Here is an 18,911-nt window from a genome sequence, read left to right on the forward strand (position 1 = left end):
CACTCCACAAAAACATTAGGTGTTTGCATACTATGGAAAATACCTCAGTATTATTAGACTGCATGATGCAAGCAAGCACTTATCTAGTTTTTATTCTTGTTAGCTATGGAAAAATGCATAAATTCCTTTTGTCAAATGGAAAGACAGCATACTGAGTGTCTAAATCGTAAGATAGAAATTATAATGTTAAGTAACAGAGGAGATGATTGAAAAGCAGTATGATAGCAATAATTACACAAGTGCATACTCTCTACAAGAAAAACATTTGGAAAATACTTACTGAACCATAAACATGTTATTGGAAGGCGTTTCATGTGATGGTCAGCAATGCACACAAATTACTTCATAGATTTTCTTCTAATAATGGAGATCGCTAAATCTTCATCATCTCCACAGAATCTAAAAGATTGCTGAGAAAAAAAACTGAATTTTATACCAGGATAAAGAACATTTAAAGCAAATTCTACAAGAATATACCATTGCTGTTATCAAGAAAAATATTTTGAGTAATTGGTTTCCTGCATTAGTATTGGTTTTTTTTTTCCTTTTTTTTTTTTTTTTAAACATAGAAGTCTTTGGCATACTGTTATATATATATATGCATGAGCTCTACTTAAACTGTGAAAGCAAAAATACTTGTTTGTGTGTTCCAAGGCAGCCATTAAAGGATTAAACAAACAAAAATAATTGTAAGCAATATAAAATTAACAAGGTGTGCTTTGCCTAAAGAGATTATTTCTGTATGGAACAGCAATTAGAATTATTTTTATTCCACTATTTGGGAGCATTTTGAAAGAAGCAAACAAGAAGAATCCTGTGAGCTGCAGAAAGGAAATACACACTGCTGGCCTATACGAGAGCAAGGGTAATAATTCTAGGGAAAGTCTTGAATCACTTATGTATCAATCATGGGAGTCAGTCCAATGTCACTGCTTTTTGACTCTGTCATTGCTCAGGTACATGTGAGAGTAGAATAAAGCTGGCACACTAATCTCACAAACTCTTTGAAGGCTCTCAAAATAAAACTTGAGTAAAACATTTTTTTCCTTTTTTTTTTTTTTTGCCAATGAACTCCTTGCTTTAGTTACATAGCCATATCCCAGAACAGAAAATCTGACTTTATTCTAAAGTAAATGTATTTTCACAGAGGTTGATTTCATAGCTTGCAGCAAACTTGTAAAGGAAGTGACATCCTTTCTGTTGTATGGAATATACCTTATACTACTCAGGTTAGAGCAGATTTCACCTGTCTCACTAGTCAACATTCTATCTAGGTTATTTTGGCATAATGTCGAAGACAATTACAGTTAAGTTACATTTCAGTTAAATTGATATTTCCTAGTCCAGAATTTGATTCTAATATCTTTTTTGCAGAATTTTTTTTTTTTTTTTAAGTCAGAATACTTCATAAGATGAATGAAAACTCCTTACATGAAGAAGGATTAATCATGCTAAGAAGTTTTAAGAGCCCTGCTGTAATCAGCCAAATTAGCCCCCAAGAAATAAATAATTTTATTTGGTAACCTTCCTAGATGTAGAGGACTTTTTTTTTTTTCCTACTTTTATAAAGTCATTTCCAATGCTGTAATGAGTGAAGTATAACAAATGACATTTTGGTTGCTATAGTGACATGCTTTTTCTTATGTTTTCCTAGGCTGAATGCCTCTTCTTTCCCCCTTGCTTTGTTTTAGCAGGGTAAAGGCCACTGCAATAATAAATACAACATCACTTTATTATAAATAAATTTAAGAAAAAGCATGTATTTCATAATAATAAAAATATATTCATATGCAATTATTGGCTGTCATTATTTTGAAGATGTGATGTTACTGACAAACAGAGGCTTCCTACTCCGTAGAGTAATTCTAGTACAATCGACAACACTACTAAATTTTCCTCTTTAACAGACACAATTTGTTAAGTAAACTAAAGACTGAAATTCATATTTAATGAATAGTTTAAGAGAGAGTGCATTATGAAGTATTAGCGAGGATTTAAATAATACTGAAATAGCTGGAAGGAAAAGTAGTATTCTGATGCAGTTTCCATGGTAATGACTTAAAGCTTTCAGTTTTGTGGGGGGGAGAGAGAGGAGGAAAAAAAACACCCCAATTTAAAATATGTATACTTGTGTATATATATATGTATTTTTAAAATGGTAATACATTGGGCATGCCAGTTCTACATTTCAGACAAAACCTTTTATCTTTGAATTCACAGCAGTCCAAAGCACTGTCAGCAGATAGGCGCTGCTGTGACAAAGGAGCTGTCACTTTTGCAAAAACCTATGTACCTTTGCTCCTCAATGGATTTAGGATTGCTTTATCAAACTTTTTCATATTTTAGAAATCTACCTTAAGAATTCATTCTATTTTGAGTCTAATTACATGTAATCACCTAGATATGAAGAGGTGAATTCCTTCTTCACAGATTTGTTGTCTCTACCTCTCAGCCCTTCAAAACACATGAAATGTTTCTGCATCACTGAAATTTGGATGTCTTAAGTTACTTATCTACACTTGTCTATACATTAAACTAATGAGTAATAACTAATAATGAAAAAAAAATACACACTTCATATTCCTAAATCAGGTCTTAAAATTTCTGCTTTGGAAAATGCAACATAAGCACTTGCCTCATTGTTTTTAAGAACCCACTTTACAAATTGTTTCCCTTGTATGGAAAATTAACTTCAAAGTTTTAAAACAAAATGGATAAGTTTTAGCTTGTAAATGATTATTTGAATTTGTAATTACTGTAAACTTGGCCTTTAAACCCTTTTTAACCCAAACTCTAGCTTTAGTTTTCCTGTATACATAATTTTTTTTGTTTGTGTAAAATGAAGTAGAGCATGTTAGTTTAGAAGACAATCATTATAAAGAATTTGACCAGGACTATTCTAGCTGAAATTTTGTATCCCAAAAGTCATATGGGGATAGACTCTGTTTGTTTAACTATAGACATAAAAATTCCACCTGATGACTTCAAAAAAGCATGCTTGTTATCACTGTGTTGTAAGAAGGGGAGGTCAGTGGTTTATTCCATTATATGTGGCTTATCTTTGAAAAAGAAAGCTGTGCAGAATATTATGTTTCTCCAGGGAAACTCTAATTATTCAGTGAAAAAAAAGTGGTAAAAATTATATTCTCCTATAAAAAAAGACAACATCTACAGTCCTTAAATATCTTTTTTTGGGTCAATATATTTATTTTAAATCTTTTCTACTTAAGCAAGAATGCTATTGATTAATTTGCTCTAAGACTGCACCATGACCATTGCTCACTACCACAATAAAATCCTCAAAATGAAATAGAAACATCACAAATGATAAATTAACTTGCAGCTTGTAGACCTAGCTTGAATGAGTGTTACATTATTATCTAACCTGAAATCAAATATGTGTGATGTTCTATAGAATAGACATCAAGAAAAACTTTTTCTTAAATAATTGTAGAATATCTTATGTTTAAAGGAACCGAAGGAATCATCAAGTCCAACTCCTGACTCTACACCAGACCACCAAAAATTCAAACGTGAGAGTATTGTCCCAAATCTTTTTGAGCCTCAGCAGCTTGAGGCCATGACCACTGCCCTGGAGAGCCTTTTCCAGTGTCCACCACCCTCTGATGAGAAACCTTTTACTAATCCCCAACCTGACAGCTCCACACTGTTTTCTTGGGCACTGTCACCAGAGAGCCAAGTTCAGTGCCCCTCTTCTCCCTTTAAGGAGCTGTAGTCTGCCATGAGGCCTCCCATCAACCTCTTCTGCTCTGGACTGAAGAAGCCAAATGACTTCCACTACTCCTCATACATTTTGCCCTCCAGATCCTTCACCATCTTTGTAGCCCTCCTTTGGACGCTCTCTAATAGCTTTACATTGTATTGCCCCAAACTGGACACAGTGCTTGAGCTAAGGCCACAGCAGTGCAGAGCAGAGCGGGACAAGCCCTTGGCACAGGTACAGTTGGCCCTTTTGGCTGCACTGTTGGCTGAGATCCAATGTACTGTCAACCAGACCCCTTAGACCCCTTTCTCCTAGGCTGCTCTCCAGCATCTCTTACCGTAGTTTGTACATACAACCTGTAATGCCCTGTTTGGGAAAGTGGATCATTTAATTCATTTACAAAAGCACTAAATAATCTCTTAGGACTTTTGAAATGAGTGAATCGAATCACTGGGCTTTCTTTTGCATACAGTTGAATTGCTTGTTAGGTAGAGGTGAAAGATCAGAGAGCAAAAGGATGCTGTAACACGTTCATCTTTCTGTTCTGGGAGCTCTTCTACTCTAGCGCCTCCAGTAAGGTCCAGTTTTACTGCCTTCTGAGTCTTGGTTCAATGAATAGAAGTACATATCAGAAAGAGAGTGAAAAGCATCTGTATTGCTGCTCGACATTTTACAGTGTTCTCTTGATTCTCTAGGATTGATTCTAGGCTTTGTTTGGAAGTATTTACTGCAATTGCTCTGTGGTCACAGTAATGAAAGTCTCCATTCTAGATCAGCAAAATTCACTCATTCTGAAAAGAAATCTCATGCACACAGAATCCAGCTCTATTGCTAGATTAGTACAATAATAACCAACAATCAAAATTCACAGACAAACTTTGATAACTATGAAGGATTTGAGCTGCTTTGACCCCTATTTATTACGTGAATATATAAAAGCAGCACTGAAGTATAGGCTTAGTTTTTAAAAATGCCCTTTTTATTCTACAATTGAGACTGTCACAAAAAAGGAAGTAGGGATGTTATTAAGAAAGAGGCTGATTTCTGTCAGGAAATTCAGAAGAGAAGATTTGAGCAGCAAGGGTATTAACAAGAAATTTCTTTCTCATTTCACGTCTTCTCTTAATTCGGTTCTTCTATACCAGTTTTGTTTGTTTGTTTTTTGTTTTTCAAGAAAGAAAATATCACTAACTGGACCCACCAAATGTCAGGATCTGTTTTATATTAAAGCTATTCATCTAGGAGGCATGGAAACAATTGAAACAACATTCATATGAGCTGACTGTAGGCAAATCTGTGGCTCACTGAGTCAAGTGTGAAAAGCTGGGTTGAGTGAGTATTCCTCCTAGATGATCTCTGAAGGCAGCCCAGTGGTAGAAACAAGTCCACTTAGAAACTTCTTGATGTTATGACATGACAAGACATTCACACTTAAAGTAGGAGAGAAACAAAGACCTTAGATGCTCAAAAAACTAGCCCTAGATTTGACTTCTTTTTAGATCACTCTATTTCATCATCAGCAATCATTTGGAATGTCACGTAATTTGAAATTTTTAATTAGGCTGGATTCTCACAAGACAGAATGTAAAGTAAGAAACGGGAATATCTGTGATGTTACATCCTGTTTATATTCAATTGTTGCTATGTTACATAAATAGCTGCTACAAAAAAGACACTGCCATGTTATTATTTTTCCCCCATATGCCCCAACATTGGGCTTTTTTTTTTAAATGACTCAGAGGTATTTCCTTTTTAATATTTTTTACTAGATTCCTATGTTAAAAAAAAAAAATCAACATAAAAGAAAATGAAGTGTTCATAATTGATGATACTCGTATAATCATAACAAGTGTACTTTATTCTATGTATTTGAGAGAAGTTAGAATTAATATCAAAATCAATAAACAAAAACCACTCCAGAACTTTTTCAGTCTAATCAAGTAGGAAATTCCTATCCAGCTCAATCTGAAGTGAACAGTATAAACCTTAACAATATAAACCTAAATAGATATGCCAGGCAAATCAATCACACACTTTGGAGTGTTTTTTTTTTTTTTGTGCTACATCCAAAAGCTTATTTAACATAACATTTTATTTCCTTCTCCTATTTGCTGCTTCACACCATAATATATAATAAGTAAACACACAACTACAACTTCATCTAGCTCATAGTAGTCATTATCTACTTCAGGGACAGAAGAGGAATGCATGTAAAAATTCTGCTTTCCTCAAATCATTATCCACATTTCTTCTTCTTCTTCTTTTTTTTTTTTTAAAGTATATTAGCAAAGATACTGTAACTATTAGAGAACTTTTTTTTCCTCAAAATATTTAAAGATGTAGCCTTATTATTTCTAATTCCACTGACAGAGTGAAGGTTTCTGTACTAACATTAAATACCTTTCATTTACTATTTTCTATCCTTTACATGCGCAGGGATGAATGGAAAAAGTAACAGATATACAGCAAAGATAAATTCTATAAGTAACTATCCAAGTACTTTTAAATCCCTTTATAGATATCTAATTAGCTAGTATAGCTGCTTCTATAGCATAATTTCCATATGCATTTGTTACGACTATCACAAGACAGTCGCATTGACTTTTCAAATAACATTCTAAAATTTCATGGTTAACAGACCAATCACAGGGTATGGTTTTCAACTGAATTTTTGCTAGCCATGTTAATACAGACATGAAGGGACCAGCAGTAAGAGAGACAAACAAAAAAGACCACCCTGAATCCTTAAAAAAAAAATAAGTAATTTCTTGAAGTGATTAGCACAGGGTGGTATACACCAACAGTGGCAATTTAACTACTTATTCACTTCTTTCAGAGAAAGGAAGAACAACAGCCACTGATTGCTGCACTTTTTCCCCCCCTTTCTTTCACACTTACTACACATACACTCTCACAGCCATATAAATATTGAGAATATACATAAGGACAATGTGTACATATATATATATAGTATTTGTATGTATATATTTGTATTTATTTCTGTGTGAATATATACACACACAGAATTATTATATATATAATATATAGATCCCCATTTATTTAGTGTGTATGTAAGTTGTATAACGGAAATGGAAATTGTTAAAATAAGTATCATAGTTCTTATTTTCAGTACTTTAAACTTGAAGGTACTGCTACATTTTTTAAGATATTTACTTTGCCTTCTTCAGAGCATACAAAACTTCCAGAGAATTCCTGTGAAAGTAATTTGAGAGGGGTAGATTTAAAGGTTAGAGTTATTGTTTTTTTACTTATTTTTTATTTTGCTGCTTACTAGTTTTCCAAGCAATGTCCATCTCATCTATTTCATTTCACTAGTTTCTGCATTGTATTTCATTGCCTAAAAAAAAGGAGTTAAAAAAATCCCTTGTGAATAAATACTTGTCAATGTAGTAATATTTCCTCAATCAATCATTGTTTTAATACCATCACATGATTGTTCTATCATTTCAGTTATATTTTTCCATTGTGTTTAATACATTGGTTGCTCAACTGGTATGGCTCTAAGGTCCTATTGGTCTCATGCATAGAGTATATTGCTCTAATGATAAATGATGATTCCTTTTCCCTCAACATTTGCTCATAATGTTGATTCATTCAACAGGAAGGGACTATTGTCAATGGGTTATTTGCTGACAAGCAGTGGTTAAATCATCTTTGATTATATACATTGGCTTAAAATATTTACTCGTTATATACTGCACTATGGTTAAGATTATTCAAAACTCATTATAAATAATGGTATGAATTTAGCACCTCTGTTTTGATGAATGAATTGTTTAAAAAACAGCCTTGTTTTGCCCATATTTCTTAGATATCTGTATGTAGTCAATTTGACTGAAAGTTGTTCATCGAAAACTCTGAAATACATTAAGCAACATAGTACGCACTATGCCTGTTGGACTTGGTTAGTTGGATTACGCAAGTTTATTCTGGATACTTGGAACAGATAAATACTGAACAATGAATGTCAAGTGCTGTGTTTCAGAGAGAAATTCTCAGAAGACAGAAGTCAGCCAAAAATCAAACCAAGCTGTGCTTTATATACTTTTTAGACCTTACCCAAACACAATCAGCAACAATAATATTATCAAACAAAACGTCACTGAATGTAGTCATTTTACTCCCAGAAGTATGCACTCAGCAGTCATTTCCCCTACAATGTACTTATGATTTGTACTTGTTAAAATGAAAAGAAAAATGACAAAATAATTATGATTCTGGCTTTACCTTACAATTGTCCATACTATTTCTATCAAATTGAAGAGCTGAACTTTTGTATACTGATGATTACACAGGATCTTTTAGAAGTACAGGATTTTAAAGACTTTTTGTTTTTACCACCTGATAATATGTACTGGAAGTGTATACATATACATTACCACTGCTAATTTGGACCATGTGAAAACCCTGAAAATTCATCTTACTCTGCTCTGACTTCGGTATCAAATGTTATTTCTCATTAAATTTGATTTATCTTAATACTTTTAAGTTCTGTTTTGCTCCCCACTCCTAAATACTCCACATAAATGTCTGTGAAAGGTTGAGTCTTCATGGGTCAAGAAGGTGATAAGATAGAGCAAAATTTTGTTCTTACAGACCCCAAGATTTGTACACTTTCTTTTTAAGGATATTCTGCAATATATACTTATTATGTTGCCTGACTTTCTATACGTCGGGAGAGGATGGACAGACATTACAGTAATCTTGCAAATTGTACAGTTCAGCAAGATAAAAAGAAGGGGGGCCCTGTAGGTTCTCTGTGACAACCCAGTGACAGAAAAATCAAAGAGGCTTTTATACAAGACATTATGGTTACAAAATGAGTATACTATTAATGGAAGTTGTACATGAAACTTCACAGCAACAGGATACAACTGAGGATGTTGCATCCTTTAAACTCAATAAAGACTGCTAGAGGCTAAGTCAGGCATCTTAGGAGAAGATTTTATCATAGAGTTTTCATAGACCATTATTTTTCCATGTCAGTTTTGCACTGACAGGACTGGAGGGCAGGTATGGAAGCAAAATAGTTGTTGGTATAACATATGAACTCAGAATAAGGATACTTTTTACAGTTTTATTACTTCGTTTTGATCCTTTTACAACTTTAGTTCTTCTGAATATGATTAAAGGAGAGAAGAGATTAAAGTAATGCATTGGAGTATCAAAACTGTGTAAGTTTAGATGGAAATATAGAAAATTCTTTTGTACTCTTAATCCAGGGTATAGTTTTACCAGCTAGGGAGAGAGAGAGCAATAAGGGGATAAAGATATATTACTGTTATCTAATTATATTAGAAGAGATGAAACTGAGGAATGAAAACAGAAATAAGGAAAAGTATAGACAGTGTTAAAGACAGGCAAAAATCAGTGTTCAAACCATGTTTTCCTAGAACACACTGATACATACATATATATAAAACTTCATTTAAGATGACTTCAAAATCAGATTTTGACCATCAATATTTCTGGAGAGATAATTACTGTTAAAAGATGTAATTAGTAGCTTCTGTTCCCAGCTCTACTTTGTATTGAGTGCATTAGGAAAGATGATATGCTACTATGTGTCCTGCTAGAAATGGGATACATAGGAAATAGAGTGTTGTAAAGAACTGATTTTCACATTTTAAGTCAGCGCATCTGTGCTATGGAAGGTTTTAGGCAGAACTGAAGGCACTTATTTTAAAATCCAAACCTCATATATTTAGGCCAATTCTACTGGGTAGATAGTTGTAAGTCTGTAGTTTCAACCACTGAAAAAAAAGAAATAGCACTACAGGATTCTTTTTATTAAAATGTATGTCTCCTCAGTTTATTTTCTCCAAATATAGGTTTAATTGATTTAACTTATTATCCTGCAGTAATCATCCTAATCAATATTCATCTAGTCCTAAAAATAGTATTTTAACAAATAATTTAGTGTACCTTAACCTAAAGGTAAAAATCCCAAACCTGAGGACATTGTGTATTACCAAAGATTAGGGCTTTTTTCCCCCCTTTCTCAACATTAAAATCTTCTTTGTCACTCAGGAAAAATGAAGCCCCCTAAGTGTTTCATACATATATTTTATTTTGAGTAATTTAAAGATGCAAAATAAACTCTGTATTGTATGTAATAGAACTACATACATACCTGCACATACATTTGTATATATGTATGCATATAGGTACATACACATGTATAAATTTTGACTCTCTTTTCTTCTGATAACATTAGATTTCACAGGCACAAGTTTTACATACAATGGAATAAATGTCACTGCAGTATATGCAATGTTTCAACCACAAGTATCAAACTATTAATAAAGAAATATTTTTGAGTACACATTTAATTCAGTCTAGCCTGAATCTCTGCCACTTTAAACTAGTTCATATGTTCTTCGACAGTAAACACTTAGAGTTAACACGATCCAGCAACGTATTTTCTGCTATAAACATTACTGTGACATTATAAAATGGCCGTGGTTCAATTACTTAACCTTGTTGTCAAACTCCTCCCTTGATCTTAATGTGACTCATAATACTTGCCTACCTATCTGACAGAATTAATTAGCTAATGCTGTACTAAGTGTACAGTTATCTTACTGTCATCAATGGGTGGAGTTATGTCAGAACACAAGCTTCCACACTTTTCAAGTTAGCACTGCCAGCAGAAGATGGCAATTTACACAAAGTCAACGCTGTATGTAACTAAACTTAATCAGGCATAGAGAATGGATCACTTATGTATCCTTGAGTTACCTTCAACTGAACAGACAAGTTTACATGGTGCACTATATATGTAAACAGGAACACTTTTCTCTAACACAATCAACTAATAGAACCTGCAAAAACAAAGTCATTTCAGGTTGTGGCTATTCTACTTCTTCCAGGGCTCCGCAGGAGGGACCCTGCACCATGCTCTGCTAAATAACATAGGGATGGTATTCTGTCATCTCAAATTTCCTTTTATGCCTTACTTTTGGTGAAACCAATGCAGGTCCTGCCATGTGTTAGCATCTTAAAAACCAGGCAGGAAATCTGTCTAGATCACAGCTGAAATTAGAGAAAAGTATGTTTTCTGTAACTGTTAGGAAAGGGAGAATAGATACTGTACTTAGATACTGATGGCCTGAACTGAAATATCTCTACCTAGTACATCGCTCCTTTCTCCTAAGGAGTTTCAGATGCATAATTACTGGGGGGAGGCGGGGGGTGGGGGGGGGGGGGGGGGGTGGGGGGTGGGGAAGAGTCAGATCTTTCAATTCCCTGCCTCTTTAGCCCATTTTCCCCTTGCCTGTCTTTTCACATGTAACTGAATAGCAATATAGCATATTTAATTCAGAAGTCTGGCCGATGGGAGTAAAAATCACTCCATGAGAGATTTGCTTCACCAAATCCCCGCGGCTAGTATATTTCTGAGTCGCCTGAAGCCCTTAAGAACAATAATCAAAGTGAAGCAGACAAAGACAGGGTGTGGGGAGGGAGGATTGTTTTCTGGTTTGTTTGTCTTGTCCTGTTATTTTCTTTACAGTAGGAAATTACTGAACTGGAAAAAGCTATTAGGACTCTAAGAGGGAGGTCTGGTGTCTCCTACTTACTTGTTGGGGCCATAACTGTATCTCATCCATATTCTAGTGGATTGGCCTTTTGTAGCCTGCTGAAAAACCATAAAGGCGATGACAGCAAGAATGACTGCATCGCAAGTGCACCCTTTCTTATTTCCATCTCTGCTCTCCTCTGAGACTGATATTATTAGAAAGTCAAATGCAATGACTGCAGGGGTTCTTGCTTCTCTTTCTCCCCCTCCCTCTTTCTCTTTTTTCTTTTAAAATGTATTTCTTTATTTCATGCTAAAATCCAGGCTCCCTGTATCTCCGTTCACACTCCAACCGCTTCCCAATGGGCCCACGTTACCAGTGAAGTCTCTCTTTTCCTGTTTCTACTTTTTGTTTGAAATCATTTGATCAGTTTCTGTAAAATGGAGTTTAAAGTTGAAAGATACTTTTCTAATGATCTCATTTCTTAAAAAAAAAAGTTGAAAAACGTAAAAAAAAATAATCCTCATTATTTCTACATGTTATCCATGATGGGTTTACCTATTTACATCTTTATGCCTTCATCGGGATTGCAGCTCAGTAGGATTATCAGCTTATTTAAGGACATCACTTGACTCAGAAAGATGATTCTCAAGATAACGTGACTGAAGGGTGTAATTGTGAATGAGTTGCAAAACATGCAAGAGAATTTTAACACTAACAGAAACATATGGTTAATTGAAAAGCTGTGACTTGAACATTTTCAGAAAAATCTTATTTTGAACATGCAAATATGACATACTCATCTGTCTCATTAATCACCACATAAATGTTTCTGAATCTGCTTTCAATAAGAGGTATCATCATAGGGATAATAAATAAATAAATAAATAAGGCTAGTTAGCAGTATTTGATGAGTGACTGGAGGTGTTTTGCAAGAAAACAGTTTTAAAAAACTATAAAGCTACACATTAAGGTATTAGGCAAAAGATTGATATGGATAATTAACACATAGACAAAAAAGAACCTCTGCACCAGAACAGTGAGTGAGGATAAGCACTATTCAAAGGACAATGTTTTATGGGAAGCGCTTAGGCAGTATATAAGGAGCAAATAAATGGAATGCCATGACATTTACTATGCGTTGGTCTTTCTATGCTGCATGGACATTAAAGAGCCTAGGGCTATTTCGCTGTCAGCAGGATTTGTCCCAGAGTCCTTGACCAAAGTTTTTCTTCCCCTCCCTGTACTGCATGCTGATTTTGTCAGGATTTATCATAGGGGTAAAATTTATTTCAGTGGTGCTTGTAGATACACAGCTGTAGAACAAAGTTTCATACAGAAATTAGGAATGAAATATATTATTATTTCTACTATTATGCCATAAACACAATTTGCAATTCCAATTAACATCAATTTAGCTCAAAGACCCAGCCTTGAAATTCAGTATTCTAGTTCTGCTTCTGAGACTTATAAACCTGAATCACTTTCTGGAAACATTCCAAACTTTACTGCTCCCCTGCTCCTGGATGCCTAGCTAACTTCCCATTGTGCAAGAATTCCACTTGTACTCCTTATCATTAGAAGGGCTAATATAACAGGGGAAAAAAAAAAAAAAAGAGAAGTTTTAATTAAAAGTAATTCAGCAGTGTTCATGGTAATGAATACTGCAGTTAATATAACATATATAGGCTAGCTTACCACTGAGCAAATATTGTCTGTGTAAGTTTAACACTCAATATAAAATATAATGATCTAAATCAGATAAGCATTTGCGATGCATTTTATTAAAGAACACAGAACAATATTGATTTCTTTATTCATGCATTTTCTAGGAGGACTGTAAGCATGACCCAGTAAGGTGCTGCCCAGCAGTAGAGGATTCTGTGGCTTCTATGAGAGTTAAAGGAGAAGAGAACTTTCACACCAGAGGGAACTCTCGCTAGCACAGTAAGTACTAAGCAGTATGACTACTGCCCAGAGACATTGTAAACTGCAACACTTTCAGTTAAAGCAGCTCCCTCCAGTAGGAGTGCACGCTTTGAGATTTGCAATTGGGAAGCTATTGTTTATAGTTCCTTATGCACTAGTTACACTTTGCATTTAGCACCTGTCAGCACAAACCACCCACAACTGACAAATGGCAGAGCATGCAGGGCCATGTGGCTTGGCATGACACACATCACAGTCCTTTGGACAGAGAACAGTATCTGATGGTGATGCTGCTGTGTCTAGGGACTGGCTGGGCCTGATGGTGCTGGACAAGCAGTTTCCAGAGCACAAGCAGCTTCTGAAACAACCACAGCAGCAGTAGCAAAATCGCAATTCTGCTGTTACCGTGGAGACAGGCAGAGAGACCATGAAAGTGTGTGTGAGTGAGTGCATGTGCGAGTGAGGGGGTGGCTCAGGGAAGGAACAGCATGGTGAATTTCAGGAACGAGCATTTTCTGGCCTATTTTACAAGAATAGTGATGATTTTGTTTGGCTTTACTCAGGCTTACTGCATTTACTCATCATACAAACAGGTAATGACAAACAGGTTCAACAGCATCTCTACACAGAGATCCAGACATCTTTTGACTACATCCGTTGCACTTTCCCCTTTCTAAACAGGGCACCATAGGATCTTTACAGTCCTTTGTCTTGTGGAGGCACCAGAGAAAAACGAGTCTAAGATATTAATGATTGCAGCTGAATTGGACATGTTTACCAACAGCTGCTCCGGTTCTATTGTTTTGCATTACATAACAAGTATTTCCATAACATTTCATTAGTAACTGTACTAATATGGGACTCTGGAACTAAGGACTCTGCAAAGGTCATTGCTGCTGAAGGAAGCTGAGTGGAAATTCTGCACTGTCCTTGCACAGTCTGTTTCTGTTCTTTATGTGCTGTTTTTGGTCTCCGTGATGCCTTTGCCATTATGTTCAAGGGACGATCTTTGTATTCAGACCTTAGAAAAGGTTAATAGTTATTACTGTTCCTTTATATAGGAGGTAGAGTTCAGAATGATAATTAAGATTCATGCCCATACTTGAATACCAGCTGTTTCCCTCTATCAGCCCTATTCAGACCTAATTTTCTACTCTTATTCAAACCAGGCCACAACGCTACACACCTCTTGTACTTCCTCAAGCTCCTTGCTCTTGGATTCATTGTCCTCAATAGAAAGCAGCTGGTACAGACTCCAAGGCTGGGCATCCTCTATCAAACATTTTCTATTTTATGGTTATTTAGTATTTCAACTGGCATGTTCATAGGAAATGTATCTTTCCAACACAATTTATTCATATTTCCAAGAGCACTAACTCTGACCTTAACTGCATTTTATGTTAGAGAAATAAATGGAAACCAGCTATGCTTACTGACCTATAATACCATGGCTAATAGGGAAGCTATGCATCACCCAGTCATAGTTGCATAAGACTTTCTTTTACAATAATCTTGTTTTCAGTTGTTGATACTTTCGCAGATTTTAATCATTTGGGCTCTTTCTGTTAAATGTACTGTGATTGGGTGAAATCACCTGAAAACTCATTTCAAATGAGGCAATCCAGTACATTATGAACAAGTATCTTGTTTTGTCCAGATAAAACATTATTCCACTTCCCCCACTTAGAAACTGTAGTGTCTCAATACATCTATTGGAAAAAAAAAATATATATATATATATTATATATATAGGCTTTTTTTCATCATATATAGATATATATATATCTATATATGATGAAAAAAAGCCTATCCCTTAAAGATAAAACATACTGTGAGTTTGTCTGGATGTATTTCCCAGGCATATATAAAGAATAAATTTGTTTCAGATGATCACTTGTTTTCAGATGAGAATAATTTCCCCTTGTACTAGGGATATCAGGATACAGTAATTTAAGAACCTTTTCCTGATAGCACAGATCAATGGATCTCTCATTTACCACTAGTTGTCATACACTGATATCAGTCCCAAATGTGTAGGCCAGGATCACAGGGCCAGGCATAAAAGTATCTGAAAAGTCTTCCCTTCAAACTGTTTTTTTTTGTGGTTTTTTTTTTTTTCCCCTCCAGTTTTTCTTTTAAATGTCAACAGTTACATTATTTTAATTCTGAAAAAGTGGTGATGTTATTATAGATAGCAGTTACTGATGGAATGCTTGACATCCAGAAACATCAGACAAGGCAATAATACAGAAATGCACAAGTGTAGTGGCTAGAACTAACAACACAAATATGATCTCTTGATTATTTGACTATTTGTTTCAGCATATTTACAGCATGTTCTCAGTGAGTTCCTTTTTTCACTATTTAATTGTGGACTTGCTTATTTCTAACATCAGAAAGTAGCTTCCTCAAATATAGGTTAAGTATCTCAATTCTTATTTTAAAATAATTACACAATATCGGTACACATTTATCAGTTAGGTTTTTTTTTTTTTTTTTTTTTTTTTTTTTGCATGCTAATATATGCTGAATAAGAAAGAAAAAAGAGCAATTCTGAAGGTGAGTAGAGAGAATCTTAGAAAGCAGCTTGACTGTTAGCATCTTTCTTTCTGTAGGCAGTGAAGGTAACAAAAGCAGTCAAATTCACTTCTGGCATCATTGGGAAGAATGGTTAATGCCTGCCCCTTTTTATTTTAGGCTGCCTGTTCTAGGAAGATATCTCAGAGAAACTACAGTGCCAGAACCAGAAATGATAAAAAAAAAACCCCTTCAAAGCATTTTTTCCCCACCAGAAAATTATTTCTTTCATACATTAGACTTTTTTTTTTTTTTTAAGGTGTTCTTCTACTGAGGGAGAAAAAAACAACAACAAAAAACCACTGTATTTCTCTCAGTTTCAAGCCAACATTCAGACATGAGAAATTATCTGGATTTTGTTCTCACCAAATGAATTAAAACATTAACTCTTTATTCCACTAAAAAAAAAAACATATTAGAAATTGGTATTTTTTTTTAAACTCTGTTTCTACAGAAGCTCTATGAGATATTTTCTATGCTGCTTTCTAATGAAGTAAAGGGATTTGACTCAGTTCATGCAGTGAATTGGTGATGGAAACAAAAATAGACACTTAAAACAAAAGACTGAGAATATGGGTGCTAACTGCCTACTCCCAGTTAAACAGCAATCAATATAACTTTAAGGTCCTTGCTTTCAGTGCCTGTGCATGATTGCCTATTAATGTCTCCTCCCAAAGATATGTATAACACACAAAAAACTAAATATGTAGATAACAACAGAAAACCATGGAAACAAGATGAGGTTAGCGGCACAAGTCCATGCAAAATATATGTATTTAATGCTGCAGCTACTTCACTAAGCAACAGCTTAATTTATGATATAAAAATAAATCTTAGAACTTTTTAAAATTCTAGTTTAGGAAAAAAAAAGACAGGAAAAAAAGACAAAAGTCTCACCACTGTTCTGTGGCTTTTGTGTAGCAGCCATAATATCTAGATAAAAATCTTCATTGCTGACAAACTTGGGCCTGATGTGTTTTATTAGATTCTGAAACAGCTCAAAAGGTCATGAAAGCCTCTCTCTGTAGTATGATCATAGTATAAGAGAAAAAGGTAACTCTCTCAATCCACACTTACTATTTCATTTTCTTGAATTCCTGTACTCATTTCTGCCTAATTAGAAACAAATTTATTTCAACACTGCTTTGTCATTGTCCGTGCTTTTCCAAACCATAGCAACAAAGTGAAAGTTTTCAGATAATATGTATATTCTGCAAGGAATATCTACCTGTTTTCTGCAATTAGTTTTTTGTTTGTTTGTTTTTTTTGGTTAATTGAGAGAATGAAATACTTGTTATTGATGCCTCACTCTGCTCCTGGCGATTAATGGTGAAAAATGGAATGATGTGAACAGAACAGGCACTCACTGATCTAGGGAGGACAGACACTTTCATATAGCATTGTATGAAGTCTCACTACTAAGGTGCAAATTTCATGGTAATAAAAATGTAGTACTCTGTAGAAGCACTAAGTTGAGCCATGTGTGCAGAGATAGCTGCTGGAAGGTCAAATATGCCAAGAATGTTCAGAGGACAAAAATTCTTCAGATGAAAAACCTGATGGACAACATAGATGCCTCAGGATTAGGTCTTTACCAGTGATATTCCAGCATTACCAGAGTCCTGACAAAAAGTCAGGAAAGCTCCAAAGAAATATAGCCTGCCAAAAATGGACCGGTATCTGTCTCCTAATCACTTGTCCATTTCCTGGAAGCCCTTCTGGGAAGCTGCTGAGCAGGGACTGAGGACGGGACTGAGGACGGGACTGAGGACGGGACTGAGGACGGGACTGACAGGCTGGCTCATAGCCAGGCTTCAGGCTTAGGTATCTGTATGCCACAAGCATGGCTCCTTTCTATTCTACCCAACTCATGTGCTTAAGGAGATTCAGATCCCCATCTCCTGTGAAAGCGCTATTCATCTGGACTGGTCTCCTCTCCTTATTCACATTCCACTTCTAGGATGCTACAGGAAGAAGACGCTTTTGTGCAAAAGTGCATGGGTTGACAAGCACCTGACTTCTTTCCTATAGAAAATGCTGCCACATTATCATCGTTGTTGCTCTACTATATTGTCTGGGCTCTCATACTACTCTGACAATACATTTTGGTATCAACTACAGATACTACAGTCATTCATTCCTTGAGGATCTCATTTAAAACAACATAGCTGTGACATTGTAACTTGTCAGTATTGCCTTCAATCAGCTAGTTTGTTTGGGAGAAGGTAAGAACTGACGATTTTATAAAAATGTTACTGTAACAACTTTTAGACAGGTATACCTAAATTCAGCCATATTTAAAAAACAAACAAAAAAAATAACCAGTAGTTACTATCAGCAACTTAGCATTCATCACCCTTGCCCACGTAACAGTGTCTTCACTGTACATATAGAATAAAACAAACAAACAAAAAAGTTAGGAGGAAAAATGTGTCTGTCTTCTACCTTGAAACTCTTCTCCTCATATTTTTCTCTTATCAGTCATCACCATTATAATAAACTCCTGGTAGTACAAAGTGTTGATCCACAAACACACATGATCTTAAGGGCTGTAAGAAATCCAGTGTAGAATGCAAGTAATATATTTAACATGAGATGATAGAGAACTTGTTTTCGTCATGTTTCAGCAACAAATGTACTTCATGAGAGTTAATATTTATAGCTACACTGTTGTGATAAGGGTAAAAGGAAATAACACTGCTGTAGGCTAGGTATTCTGCTTATGCAAAAAAGCAAAGCATGCCAGGAGGATCTCAGTGTACTATGGAGAATGAGAACTGGAGCATCCCTCACATTATAATCTCTGGCAAAGCCATAATTATCTCCTATTAGCATTTTAAAATTTTATTAATCTCAAAATAGTTTGTGTATTGAATTATGATACTTACGAATGCTGAAAATTAGTTTTGATGCTAATCATTGTAGAGAGAAACAGTGAGAATAATCTCTTTCATTTTGAAAACTACGTTTGAAAATCATTCTTTAAAAGTGACTTTCAATCATTTCATGTCATGTGATTTTAAGGAAAGTCCTCAAAAGTCATGAAGCAATGTGCTTAAACCACTAGCACTTGTCAGTGAGAAACCACTGGATAGTAAGCAAAACTGAAAATATCAGAATTGGCAAAATAAGTTGATTTC

General features: G+C 35.0%; 1 long non-coding RNA gene across 1 annotated transcript in view; it reads left to right on the plus strand.

The window, feature by feature from the left end:
* The window catches only part of LOC121110964, a 344,431-nt gene that overhangs the window by 235,204 nt on the left and 90,316 nt on the right, over window positions 1-18,911 (plus strand). The window contains exon 4 of the long non-coding RNA XR_005860160.2: window positions 13,098-13,212. This is a non-coding gene — a long non-coding RNA (uncharacterized LOC121110964). The remainder of the gene's footprint in view (window positions 1-13,097; window positions 13,213-18,911) is intronic.

This window comes from Gallus gallus, chromosome 5 (genome assembly GCF_016699485.2).
Source record: "Gallus gallus isolate bGalGal1 chromosome 5, bGalGal1.mat.broiler.GRCg7b, whole genome shotgun sequence".
NCBI lineage: Eukaryota > Metazoa > Chordata > Aves > Galliformes > Phasianidae > Gallus > Gallus gallus.